Genomic DNA, 14,842 nt, shown 5'->3' with positions numbered 1-14,842 from the left:
AGTTTCCTAAACCAGGTGGTGGTTATGCGAGCATTCACTTTAAAAGAATGTTTTAAGCCATACATTTCCTTTTTTGGCATTTTTGATATAGGTGTTTATTTCACATTGAAAAAACAAGATTTTTAAAACCAGCCTAAAAGTCCCTATTATACTATTTTGGATACCTGATCCTCACAAAATGGCCCCGGTGTCCTTTGCCAACCTCATCTCCAGGCACTCCCTGCCCCTCCTCTGGGTCTCCTCCCCTCCTCCACCATTTCACCTTCCATCACTGACCATAGGATGCTCTTTTACACCTTTGTGTCTTTGCACTTGAAATTCTGTGGGTCTGCTTTTACCTGTCTTGCTTGGTGAGTATTATCACATTCGTTAAAGCACAGGCCAAATGCCACATCCCATGCTAAGGTCTCCTGAGTCCTCTGTCCCCTCCCTTCAAAGAGATTCAGCTGATCCATCCCCTGTGCTGCCGCTGCATTGTGTGGATAACCCATCATAGCCTTGGCTGTGTTCTGTTGTGAATTGATATTTGTCTCTATTTTCTCAGTGAATCTCCAAGCAACTTTAACACATTTATTTCTTAGCAAAGTGCTTGGCGTACATTCTATACTTAATAAATACACTTAAAAAAAAAAAGTGTGTGATCCATTTACCGTGTGAAAATGGCTAGAGGATGGGGTTGGGGCAGATGGAGGTTGAGAAAAATGGAAAGAAGCCAGGTTCACACAATCATATTCTAGGCCCACCAAACTGGATGAAAGAAATTACTGTTTTGAAAATAGGCTTAAATCCAAAGTGTATAGACACTTCATATATAGTTAATTCTCATGATTCGCAGTAGTTACGTTCTATAATGTCACTGGGAATACTGAACTATTGTTCCCAGCAAGAAAAGCTGGGGCCATGTTGGGAGGAGGTCACATTAAGGTACCCAGAATAATATAATAGAGACTTTTAGGCAGGTTTTTATTTTTTATTTGTTTAATGTGAAATAAACACATATAGTACTGAACTCATGCTCCTAGGGGAAATATAGGGCTAGGTACCTGTGAAACGCTGCTAAGAACATTTTCATCAACTAGTCAATATGTAACATTGTTTTAGGCATATTTCTGTTTAAAGACTCCTTATTTAATATATATTGTTGATTCATTAACTTTGCACTCATGGCCAACATCACTATAACTCATGCCTGAACAAAGCTCACCTAACACCCATATTTCCTCCATAAGATACATCACAGCCTTCTTGCTTAGGACACTCAGCACTATACTTAGCGGCTATTTTAAACAGAGGAATCATCAACAAAAGCACAAAGAGGAGAAAAACATGGTACTAAACGTGCCACGAAAAGGATACTTGTCTAGAGTATGAAAGCTGAAACAAGACAGAGCATCTCTTCACCTGGTTTCATATCAACTGGGAACATGCCTATCTGGCCACTGAGATTTTTTGCTGCTTTGTACCTGCCCCTGTACACAAATGACCACTAACATCTGTGGAATATTGATTTAGCGATTGCAAATAAATTTTGGCAAGTAGGTGAATTCACAGATACAAAATCCACAAATTATGAAAATCAACTATGCATTATTTTAATTTTCCTATTATCCCCATTTTCCAAGAGTGGAAAAGAAGAGTTAGAGTATTGATAAGCCTAAGGTGACCCGTTGATTTGCCCCCTAGGCAGAATTTAAATGGCTGAAGCTCTGCCTGGGGCCAAGCCTTGTGCTCTGCCCCCTACAGGCTAGTTGTAGTCCTGCAAAGTGGATTTTAGAGTGAGTCTTAGGGACCACAGGTTTGGGGACTGTGTTTTCCACGGTTTCTTTTGTTCAGTGGTTCTGACTTCTTAGCATACTTAGCTTGTCTTGCCTCTTAACAGAATTCTACTGGAACGTTGTCGTTATCTTCTTTTGTTGGTTTTTAGTTTGCTTTCATGGCATGAATAGATTATTTAAAGGAACTACTCTTTCTTACGGTAAGATGGTCCCAAAAAGATAAATTTAATTTTAAAATATTCATAAATCTGACACCTGAGAGTTTATTAACCATTCTTCATTATTAATTAATAGAAACTCAGTTAAGATTTACTGTCCTCCTTCAGTATAGTCTATTGACTTTACTGACCTTGGATCTTTAAAAATTATAAGAGTGATATAGTTTCTTTGAGCTCATCTCACACTCCCAGGGATATAGGAACCCAAGAAAAGGGAGAATGGTTTCTGATACACGGAAAACATTCTATGTGAAGGTTTCAGGGTTCTTCTATGTGCATGTTTCCAGCTATGGCCCACTTTCCATTTAGCCACAGATCAATGGGAATTAAACAATTTCGTTATTTATTTATGATGCAAAAAGCATTTTCCATAATATATGTTCCACTGTAAGTGTTCATCATAAGCAAAATGTTCTTAGATACTCATTTTATGACATGTAACAGCCTTAAGCCAAGACAACCACAGATCACAACTTCTGCCTAAGTAATCATTTGACCAGAAAATCCTGGTTTGGACTCAATTTTCAATAAATATTATGCTGTCAACCTCTCCTTATTAACATTCCCTTTAATGTGATTATGACTGTGATTTTCATAAGATCAAATTCTAGAATTTCACATAATGGCAACCGAACAATTCTGTAATGACTACTAGGAACAAGGTTGTTCCAAGACGTTGAAATAAAGTTGAATGTTGATCAAGTCAATACATCCTGAAACCTCTTCTGTTTTCAAACTTAGTCCCTGCTTTCACGTCATAAGGAATAGAAATGAAAAAGGAACTATTAAGCAGCTAGTTGGAGAAGCGTTGTGTTTAAATCTTTTCTATTTTTAAAGCAAGTTTCTCCTTGTATAACTATTCAATTATATTGACCATTAGCTACTCCTCACCTTAGGTATCTTTCAAAAGCCACCCAATGAGACAACAGGTCAACATTTTATTCCATTCTTGTTAGAATGACAACCAAATGGCTTCATTTTCTGTACTTGACACTTACAAGGTGACATTCTTCCTGCCCTCTTTGATTGATTCAAGAATTCCACAGCAATCTTAAATTGTTCTGGTGAGTCACTACCTGAGTTTTTACAATTTGATTACAATTCTGAAAATGACAAACAGCCTTTTACTCTGGATGCTATTGGAGGTTAAGAAAATATTTATGTAATCAGCAATGAGCACAGAGAATCCAAGAAGTCATTAATGACAAGTTATTTTATGTGAGGGATTGCAGGCAGGTCAGATTCAGAGCTTAAGCAAAAGTATTTTCCTGTAACTTTTCTCCAAATGAGCACATTAAAGTCAAAGAAAGAACAATGCTTTTGCCATAATTCAAAGTTTTCTGAAAGCTAAATGACCTTTTTAAAAAATTCTTGGCCTCAGGATGTGATAAAAATGAAAGGGATATGAATACCTACAATGCAGTAATGAATTGTAAATGGCTTAGTAATCCACCTCCAGCGCTCACAGATCCTGTCCAAAAAGCATCTATTCATACATTGGAACCATCCAACAATAGCTCCTTCTACTGGTATCTGAATTCCTTCTCAAATTGAAAAATTATTCTGGTGATGGGGGGGGGAAAAAGGCTTTCCTAGATGATCTTGGTACATTTCTTTGTTATTTACTGTATCTAATTTAAAATTCATTCTAACATATCAAACAATATGTTATAGATCAAAATAAATACATTACATGAGTCAGGCTGCTCCATTAACTTTATATTTAAGAAAAACTATTGAATGCTGCAGCCCTTTTCCTCCTTCCCAGAAGGAGTGTCTGATGGTCTCAGACTGTGCTCTGAATGGAGAATGCAGACCCTTCCAGCTCATAAGGTATGTTGTCTGGCACTCACACTTTGGAACCTCACTCCACAACAGACACATTCAGGTGGTCAAATCCAAACTGGAGAGGGGGAGCTCAGCAACGTTCTAGAGCTTGAACTTCAAGTGTCATTACAAGAAAAGAAAAAAAATTAGTGGATGGTAAGGGGCCTGCAATCAGGAGCCCTGGGTTTTCATTCTGGGGCTTTTAAGGCTTCAGTTCTTCATCCCTGCCCCTCTTTAGCTATTGTGATGCTTAACTAAAATTACTTTGAATGTTTCCACACATAGCCCAGTTAGATTTGGATCTTAGGAGGCAGGGCATGGGTAACAGTATTATCTAAAGCTCCCCAGGTGATGCAGGATTGAGGACCAATGAGTTAAAGTCTCTCCCTTGTGGTTGTTCTCTCTTGGAGACATTTGATCTACAAACACACAGCCACAGTATGTCATGTGGTTAGGTGGGAAGCTCTTCCTACCTCAGTCACCCAGACACATCAGGAGGAAGTACATCTCATGAACAATGGCTGAGTCTATGAAGGGGAAACTACAGAACCTACATATGGGTGGGTAACATTGGGAGTGAGTCACATGCATAGCAAATATCCCTGTGGCCCAGAAAAGATTCGGGCCCAGTAGTGGCAGCCTTGCAATAATGGATAAGATAGTCAGCCTCCACAAAGCCACCTGGTTCAACAGTGACTCAACAACTGAAGCAAGGATGGGAGAACACAGGGCTCATATAGTCTGGTTATTTTGTTACCGTAGGCAGAAAGAATAGAGCCTCAGGGAGAAAGGGGGAGGAAGAGAAGGACGAGAAGAGGGGAGACAAAGGAGAGAGGAGATGAGATCATCCTTAAGAAAAAATATCGAAAGTACAACAACCAGACTGGCCAGAACTAGATTTCAGTGGCCGGGAGCAGATTCCGGACGCCATCTTGCCTCTCAAGGTGAACTTTAATTATAATGGATGATAATATTATTAACGTTGTGGTTAGGAAATATCTCCACTCCCTATGTCACTATGACAGGTCTGACAAGAGCCAAGTAAGGACAACAATCCCTCCTTCTGACTGGAAAGAGTGGTCAGAAAGGGCCCACCTAGTAATGCCTACCCTAAAATGTCACCCCTAAAACTTGAGTATTTCTCACCCTCATAAGAGTAATAAATTCCTAAGCCTCTTTGTTTTACAGGACACCTGCTCTTCTCTGGGCCTGGCCGCTCTCACCTTCTGGAGAGTGTACTGTCCCCCTTTAATAAATTAACGCTTTCTTGGCTTATTTGGTGCATCTTTGAATTCTTTCCTGCAATGATACCAAGAACCTGTTGTCCAACAACAATTTCTCAACTTGGCATTTGGGAGCAGATCTGAGTCCTTTTGAACTGAGCCAACCCTCTGGCTCTTAGTCAGCCAAGGAGCTGGGACTGGGATGAAGAGACAGGTGAGGAGAGACCCCAGAGAGATACTAGATTTCCTGCTATTTTACCATGTTTTCAGTTCATTACATCATATATTATTATGTATTACATCATCAGACAATTATTCTGTATAGTGGTATAATATACATTTCTGAAAAGAGTTATTGAAAAAGTTGACTCTAGATGCTTTTATCCCCAAAAGATACAAATAACATCTCTGTATTCTTCCATTTAGCAAAACATATTGTTGGGTCTCTTGGCTATGAAAAGAAAATCCCCAGAACATCAGCTGGATGATAAATGGGTGAAACTAAAAGAAAGAAGTCGCTCTGCATTGTGTATTGTGTTCCACCTTATGACTGCACTGTGATTTATTTGTTTGTTCCCTACTCATGGACAGTTTTGCTGTTTCCAACTTTTTTGCTATTACAAATATATATATGCATATATAATATTTCATATATTTTAAATATAAAAATAAAAACATTCATTACAATATATATTTGTGTCATATAGCTATATATGTGTGTGTGTATATATATATATATATATATATATATATATATATATATATATACTTCTGTAGAATGAATCCCAGCAAATCTGAACATGAAGAGGCATATGAATAATCACTAGGGGTCTTGTTAAAATACAGATTCTGATTCAGTAGGTCCAGGATGCGGCCTGAAATTCTGCATTTCTACCAATTTCTCAGGATGCTAGTGCTGCTGGCTCATGGACTACATTCGTTCTGAGTAGCAAGTTTAGGGGACATGTACTTTCTTTTATTTCGATACTCATTAAAATGAGGAAGAGAGGGGAAGATTAAAAGTGAAAAGTAGAAGAGTGAGAACGAAATTTTGTAACTTCATATATCTATGTATTGTTGGAACGTGTTTTAGTGTACATACAAATATTACCTTAGTAATTTAAAAAATAGATGTTTGACAAAAGCAATGAGATAATTCTAATGATTAGCAAGTGGAAAATATTTTTTTCTCTTCCCAAGCAATAACCAGGTGGGTTTCTCTCATTCTCTGTCATATAAATGAGTTTTCCAATATTCCTGTAAAATTTCTAGAGAGATTCTTATTTTTCTTTTCTCCTGCCTCTACTGTAAATTGATCTCTTACAATTTTTTTCCAACCACCTGCCTAGAAGTCCCATCCTGCATGCAGCCAGTGCCTTGTAAAGTCCCCACAGCTTTCTCCTCTTTGTAAAATGCAAATATCTCACATGATCCTGGGCTTCTCTCTGTTGGGGATGAATGATGGAATTTCCTGCCTGAAACAATGAAACTATTACAGGACATCTGAAAGTCAGGTATGCCAGGATGGTCAACTCCATTTCTTTGCAAAACCCGTCAGTGACCTAGCCTGCAGAAAGTGGGTCCAAGCAATTCCAGATGTTAAATTAATCATAGGTAACTGACTAAACTTTATTCCACGTTATTTTATTTATTTATTTATTTATTTATTTATTTATTTATTTAGTAAATCTGTTTTTATGAGTTTTTCATTGTAGTTTTCAGAAACCAGAGAAGATTCAGATAGTTGGAAAAAAATCTCACTTGATAAACCTGATTTTTAGAAAGAAAAATCTACAGGAAATATAAGAATGGATTTGAAATAATTCTGATAGTATAAGAAATCCTGGTTTGGAATTGCAAATTGGTGCAGCCGCTATGAAAAACAGTATGGAGGTTTCTCATAAAATTAAAAGTAGAACTATGACCCAGCAATTCCACTCCTGAGAATTTATCCAAAGACATCCAAAACATTAATTTGAAAAAAATATATGCACCCCTATGTTTATTGCAGCACTATTCAGCCAAGATATGGAAACAACTGAAATGTCCATCAGTAGAAGACTGGGTAAAGAAACTGTGGCACATTTATGTAACAGAGTATTACTCGGCCATAAAAAAGAAGAAAATCTTACCATTTGCAACAACATGGATGGACCTAGAGGATATTATGCTACATGAAATAAGTAGGACTGAGAAAGACAAACACCATATGATCTCACTTATATGTGGAATCTAAAGAACAGAACAAATGAGCAAACAGAACAGAAATTGACTCAGAGATGTAGAGAAAATATGGATAGTTGCTAAATGGGAGGGGGATGGGGATGAGGGAAAAGGTGAAGGGATTAGAAAGTACAAATTGGTGTTCACAATATAGTCATGAGGATATGAAATGCAGTATGGGGAATATAATCAATACTGTTCTAAAGATTACGTAGGGTGCTGGATGGGCACTGGGTTTCTCAGAGGGATCACTTCATAGATTGTGCAGATGCCTGACCACTGCACTCACACCTGAAGTTGAACAAAAATAATACTGAATGTCAGCTATAATTACATATGTATATAATATATATATATTATGTTATATTATATTATACTATACTATATTATATATATGTGTGTATATGTATATATATATATATACTTGTCTGTGCGTGTGTGTGTGTGTGTGCATGGAGAGAGACAGAGAGAGAGAGAGAGAGAGAGAGAGAGGTAGTCACAGGATGTGAAGTACAGCATAGGGAATATAGTCAATGGAATTGTAACAGCTATATATGATGTCAGGGAGTAGTAGATTGTGGGGGAGGTTATCACTTTGTGAGGGGTGTAAATGTTTCACTATTACATTGTTTTGTAGGCCTGAAACTAATAAAAAAATAAATAATTAATTTAATTTAATATATAAATAAAATTTTAAAAAGAAAAATTGTGGCTTACCTTGATGACCATACCAATAGAAATATTGGGGTCAGCAACTAATTCGAAGATCTAATTAATGCACTGACGGGTGATAGATGACCTTGAGAGCATAATTCCAACTATTTTTTTGTTTGTCACATTGTTTCTGTTAACTCAGAAACCTGCCATTCACAGTACTCTTTGCCTGTTTACTCATCAGCCAGCCCAAGTGGGTGATACAATGGCTCCGCCATTTTCTAGCAAAAAGGAAGATGAAGCTGTCAATGACTGAACCCTTGGCAATGTAAAAATTGGAGATTAGCCGTTTTATTTCAAAGTTGGTTCGTATTTTATTAGTTGAAACTTGGAAGATCCCAAGGAGAGTTAACATTTTACAGTTTATACACTGTAAACTAGAACATAAGGATTTATTGGAACCACAGATCTCACTTCTTGATCCTTTGTGAAGACAACACCCTAGCATTTCTTTGGGCTAAGAATCAGAATGACTTCCCTGGTTACAAGACCCACTTACTGAGGCAAAAAGCAAGGTAGATTTGTTATAAGCAGAGAAGATGGCAAATGCTAAGAGACAGGTGTGTGTGTGTGTGTGTGTGTGTGTGTGAGTGTTTGATGAGCATCTTGTAAATGTCTCTAAACCTAAAGTCATCAGGGCAAAGTTTACCCGTTGCTTCTCCTCAGGCTTTCTAAATAGTGATGTGTAACATGCTGGTATTAGCAGAGGAGAGTGTCCCAGCTCTAGCCAGTCAGGTGCCATTATGAGGCATACCACAAATAGGCTGAAACTGACTTCTGATTCACTGGCCTTGGTTAGACAGTCTTAAATATTCAAATACCGTGTGCTACCCTACTTTAGTCCTATTTTTACCCTCTCATCACAGACTATGCTCATTGTGGCATTATGATCACAGTTGAACAATTATTCCATAAAATAATTATACACAGCAACTTTTCCAGATTCTCTGGGAGACTTTGAAATTGGAAATTGTGTTTCAACCAACAATGTTGTATGCTGGAGTAGCTGCAATAAACGGAAACCATTAGGACTATTTGCAAACTAAGTGGATGTGTCTTTGTTAAAATTTGATGTTTATTTTTAATATGGTTGCCTGCCCTCCTTTATTTGAACAGCTCATTACACCTTAAATATAAACCACATGCACACTAGAGCATTTATGTAATTTTCTGGGGCAAAGAATTTGGGCTGTGATCCAACACTAAAATATATTACTTTAATATTTATTTGCATCTGTTTGGTATTGTCATGATCCACACAAGACTGAATCATTTTGCTTTTCTTTAAAAAAATAAAAAGGGAAGAAAAGTCTGTTCACAGACTACCTCTAGTCAAGTGGATTTGAAAAGCTTCATTTACGATTCAGTTCTTCCTCGCAGATATTAGTATCATAAGCACTGATGAAGAATAATGTAATGAATGATGAATTCTGAATAATACTGTGGCTGATTTGGTAAAGCTATGTTTTTGGCTTAAACAATAGGATGTTTGATCAAATCAACCACAGAGAAGGAAATGGTATTGCAAAAGATGAGTTTCTAATTGAGATAGACAATGAACTCTGCGTCAGAAACAGCTGCAGGAAAACGGAGCCCATTGCATTTTCACATGTTAATATGCTGAATTCCACATTAGACAGTCACAATTTTGAGTCCTAGCATATCCAGGTGCCTTTACATCTGTGTAGTATATTTAGAAAGGAAGAAAAGTCAGATGGAAAATGTTATGTTCATAGTATTCTTTATTTTAGGGTTTTTTCTTATTAATTTAATTAACATTATAAGCTATGCAAATGAAGATGGTGACATTATTTATAAATTTAGATGTCACAGTTCCTCCCTTTTCCATACAAAAGGACATGTACTCTGGTCCTATGGTAAATATCTAGGTAGTATGTTGAAAGAAGCCAGGCAACAAGAATTATTTCTCTACAGAAGGTATTAGGCAAAGTAATGCTGGGGAGAAATTGACCCCAAACCAGTGACTCCATGCTATGAAGGTTCATAAGTTGCTGCGATGTGTTCCCCCAAAATTCATGTTGAAGTCCTGATCCCCTGTCTGATGCAGAGACTTTGGGAAGTAACTAGGTCATAAAGATAGAGTTCTGAAGAATGGGATTACTGCCCTTATAAGATGGGAAACCTCTCGTGGCCAGATGAGGATACAATGAGACGACAACCATCTGCAAACCAGGAACTAGACAGCATATCTGCCCGTACCTTTATCTGGAACTTACCCGCCTCCAGAACTACGAAAAATAAATATTTGTAAAGCCGCCCAGTCTGTGGTATTTGTTATAGTAGCCCAAGCTAAGACAGTCGCTAATAGTATATATCCAACACAGGTCAACAGGAGGCTTTCTTCCATCTGCACCAAGAGCCCCAGGTTTGATGATACTCTACCGTCTTATAATGTCACCATGTCAACACAGGCTACACAGGATTGCCACCTCAGGGAAAATGAGCGTGGAGAACTCATCCACCCTCAGTTCCTTAAATGTGCAGTAGCAAGAATCACTTTCACTCACAGGCCATTGACCAGACTGGTCATCTTGCCCCACACCAACTAAGGGACATTAGCAAATGCAGGGAAGCACGGAATATTTGTGAGCATTACTGTCACCACCATAGTACGTTTTTTCATCTGTGGACTAAAAAGTCCAAATCAATTATCTTCTCCAACAGGACATATTGTGTTGGGAGTCAATGTCATCTCTTTACACTTTGCCAAATATTGTGTATATTATTAAATCCAGTTTTTACAGTTCAGTGTAACTATTGCAATGTATGAGAAACCCTAATGTGAATTTACATGTCATTCACAAAAATTAATTATTTTTTTAATGGCTACCTCTCTTGGATTTTGTGGGGTTCTTCCCCAAAATTTCTTGTAAAGACATATCCATCCAGTAAGACTCTTGGTACACAGGAGAAAAATTATAAATTAGTGAAAGCATTGACAATTCTTAGGAATGGCCTCCAAAGACACAGAATTTATGATGAGCCTTCTTCATAACGTGAAATAATGTATGCATTCATATAAACTCTCACTTTGGAAATAACTAATTGAACTCATTCTCCTTATAGAGCCGAAAGCAAGTTTTAAAACAGCATTTATCAGTGGCCTCGGTGGAAAGGATCAACAAATCCCAAAGGCAAGTTTACACATTGATCTCAAAAAAGACCTGATCTCTAGGATGTACTTGAGAAATTCTAGGCTGAAATGGGGTAAAAGTGGAAAGCTTATGACTGTCTGAAATGGACCTATGGAAGGGACGTGGGAAATAAACCAGTATAACTGGAAGTATTAAGTTGGGCTCAAAAATGTTTCTTAAATTATATAATAATAATAATTAAAAAAAAAAAAAAAACATGGACTAATGGAGGAGCTTACACTAAAACAGGAAGAATAAAGAAAAGGAAGATGTTACACTAAAGTTACAACAAGTTATAGAACAATCAACCTGGAGAACCACCTGAAGTCTGGCTGAACAGAAGTTTTATAACTAAGGATGCAAAGAAGCCACGTCAAGGCTGGTAGGAGGGGCAGAGATGCAAACCTGGCTGGTCCCAAACCTCCGTGTGGCAGCTGAAAATAGGGGAGAATACCTCGACCACAGAGGTTCCCCCAGAGGAGTGAAGGATCCCAACCCCATTCCAGGCTCCCCAGCTCAGAGTTCTGGTGCCACAGGAGCCCCCACAGCATCTGGCTGTATAAAAACAGTGGGGATTCTAACCATCCAGGTGGGAATGAAGGCTGCAGCAACCCAGACTTCCTCTTAAACGGCCAGCACACAGACTCACTCACTTGCAGGCACTCACCTTGGGCTCCAGCGGAGGGACAGTGACTTGGGGGGGCTTCAGAGGCACACGGGGGAGCAGACTGAGGTGTGTGGCTTCTAGGCCAGGGCTGGAGGACAGTCACCATTTTTCCTGCTAGGGGGCCTCCTTTCTTGCAGCCGGGAAGGTGGCAGCCATCTTTAATGTGTTGAGCCCGCCCCCTACTCTTACGGCCAAATCTGAATCTGATTGGTCTGATGAGCTCCACAGCTCTGCCTTGTTGACTTACTGGGATCCCGCCCCACCCAACTCCCCAAACACCAAAGGGCTTTCTCAGCCAGCAACCAGCCCCACAGTCATTACCCTCTTTCTTTGAAAACTATCAGAATCTATAGACACCAGGCCAGTGGTGGCTGGCCTTAGTGTGTGCTGAGACCTTTCTTGAGTATCTCCAGGCTCAGCACTGGCACCACACCAGAACCTACATTAACCTGGTGACCACAACTCTTCTCATCATTAGATTCCTTGAGACCCTGCTTCACCCAACTTGCATACCACATGAGGCTTTGTCAGTGGCTGAACTTTAAGAGACCCAGCAAGTGGCAGCAGGCCTCAAGGTGTCCTGGGTTTTGTGGAGCTGCCCCAGGCTGGGTACTAGTGGCAGTCATCCTCAGTTCATAGCGTGGCCTCTCCCATGTGCCTCCAGGTTTAGCACAGATAGTAAAAAACTGTGGATCACTTTGTAGCACCTACCAGGTAACCCCTGGCCAGTCACAGGCAGTGGGTAACCTAGGCCTGCACCACAGCCCCTCCCAAGAAGCCTCAGAACCAATATACCTGGAGGTTGGCTTCAGACCACAACAGAGCACCACCCAATTAGCCCACAAGTAGCACACACAAAGGGCAGTCTCAACAGGCACCAGAACCTGCTGGGGCAAATTCCACTCAGTGGGGTCAGTCCCCCACACAGCCCGTAAGCTGTGGACATGGCTAAACTCCACAGCCAGTCAGCCTGAGGGTCAGTCTCACCCACTGAGGTGTCATAGCAATCAAGTTCAACTATAACAGGAGGGCACGCACAACCTACACAAGGGACACTCCTGGTGCACCAAAATCAGGTGACCAGGGAGACTATGCCAGGGCCCCACAGGTCACCTACTACATAAGGCCATCTGGCCAAGACTGGGAGACATAGCAGATCTACCTCATACATAGAAACAAACACAGGGAAGCAGCCAAAATGAGGAAACAAAGAAATGTGTCCCAAATAAAAGAACAGGAGAAAACTCCAGACAAACAACTAAAAGAAATGGAGGCAAGTAACCTACCAGAGATAGAGTTCAAAACAATGGTTCTAAGGATGCTCAAGGAACTTAGTGGGAACTTCAACAGAGAGATAGCAAGCATAAAAAAGGTCACAGAAACCATAAAAATGAACCAGTCAGAAGTGAAGAATACAATAACTAAAATGAAGAATGCACTAGAAGGAATCACCAGCTGACTAGATGAAGCAGAGGATCAAATCAACGATTTAGAAGACAAGGTAGCAGAAAACACCCAATTGAAACAGCAAAAAGAAAACAGAATCCAAACAAATGAGAATAGTTAAAGAGACCTCTGGGACAACATCAAGCCTAACAACTTTCTTATCATAGGGGTACCAGGAGAAGAGAGAAAGCAAGGGATTGAGAACCTATTTGAAGAACTAATGACTGAAAGCTTTCCTAACCTGGTGAAGGAAATAGACATACAAGCCCAGGAAACAGAGAGTCCCAAACAAGATGAATCCAAACAGGCCAAAACCAAGACACATCATCATTAAGATGGCAAAACTTAAAGACAAAGAGAGTATCCCAAAAGCAGCAAGAGAAAGCTTAAATATGAATTTCCACACTCATATTTACACAAGGAAAACAAGTTTAGAATAAGGATTTTATTTGCATGTCACTTCTTTAAGCAAATGACTAGTTGTTTTAAGGGAATGCTCATGCCTTCAAAAATGTTTCAGTGCCATGAAGAAAATGTAAACTGTGTTTGAATTTTCATAACCTCTATATTTGATGGCAGGGACCCAGATCCTATTAACAGTTTTCTGTTTCAACACCTGTTATCAAATCATAACATTTTCATTAAACTGGCAAATGATTCTTTTTCACAATGAAAGTGTAAATGAACTCTGATTTAGAATCATTTTTTAAATTATTCTTTTCCATACTGTGGACATTAATAGCTGCTTAGTCTTCTGACAAGACCTAAACACACACATACCTTTATTCACTATATTAAAGTAAGTTGTGTATGTTTCTATCTCTGCCACTGGAACATTAGTGTTTTGAGAACAAGGTCAACTTTATTCTTTTCTGAATTTGCTCAGTGTGTATTTATCCAAGTAGAGATGTTCACTGGGCAAGCGGATATACTTTACAAAATTATAATTTTAATCATAGTAACCCTAAAGAGGACCTAATTTTTCAGGTGAACAAAAGCTCAGAGGAATAAAACAATCTGTCCAAAGATCATACAACGAGAAAGTAGCAGATATGATATATGCATACAGAATGTGCAATATATTTTATATGTATTAGTTATGCATTTAATGTGATTTTTTTATAGTCCAATGATTTCATGCATGTGTGTCTGACATATCTAAACAGGTAGCAAGGGCCTCAAGAGCAGGAATCAGACCTTATTCAATTCTGTATCAGCAAAGATGGCTAATACAATACTGTATCAATTGTAGATACCTTGTAACAGTTGGTTTAACTCTGAGGAACTACCCATTGTAGAAAGACACAATTGGAGGCTGTAGGAAAATACAGCAAACTCTTTTCTCTAGCCCTGACCCAGTAGAATTCTCTTGTCACCAACAAAACATACATGTATCTTAGAAGCAGAGAACAGGAAACTGTGACTCAATGTTTGTGTTTCAAAACATCTCTATTACCTCTCGTTTCTGGGGCCCAGTGGTGTATCAGCTCCTCACTGTTACTGGTACATAGCTACTTATCAAACTCTTCTGAAATTACCCAATTTATGTTATGTGTTTCCTGCCAGGACCCTGCCTGATTTAGGGAGGGCTAAC

Source organism: Rhinolophus sinicus, linkage group LG01, assembly GCF_036562045.2.
Source record: "Rhinolophus sinicus isolate RSC01 linkage group LG01, ASM3656204v1, whole genome shotgun sequence".
Classification (NCBI taxonomy): Eukaryota; Metazoa; Chordata; class Mammalia; order Chiroptera; family Rhinolophidae; genus Rhinolophus; species Rhinolophus sinicus.
The sequence above is the reverse complement of the archived record's forward strand: the minus strand, read 5'-3'. Positions refer to the sequence as shown.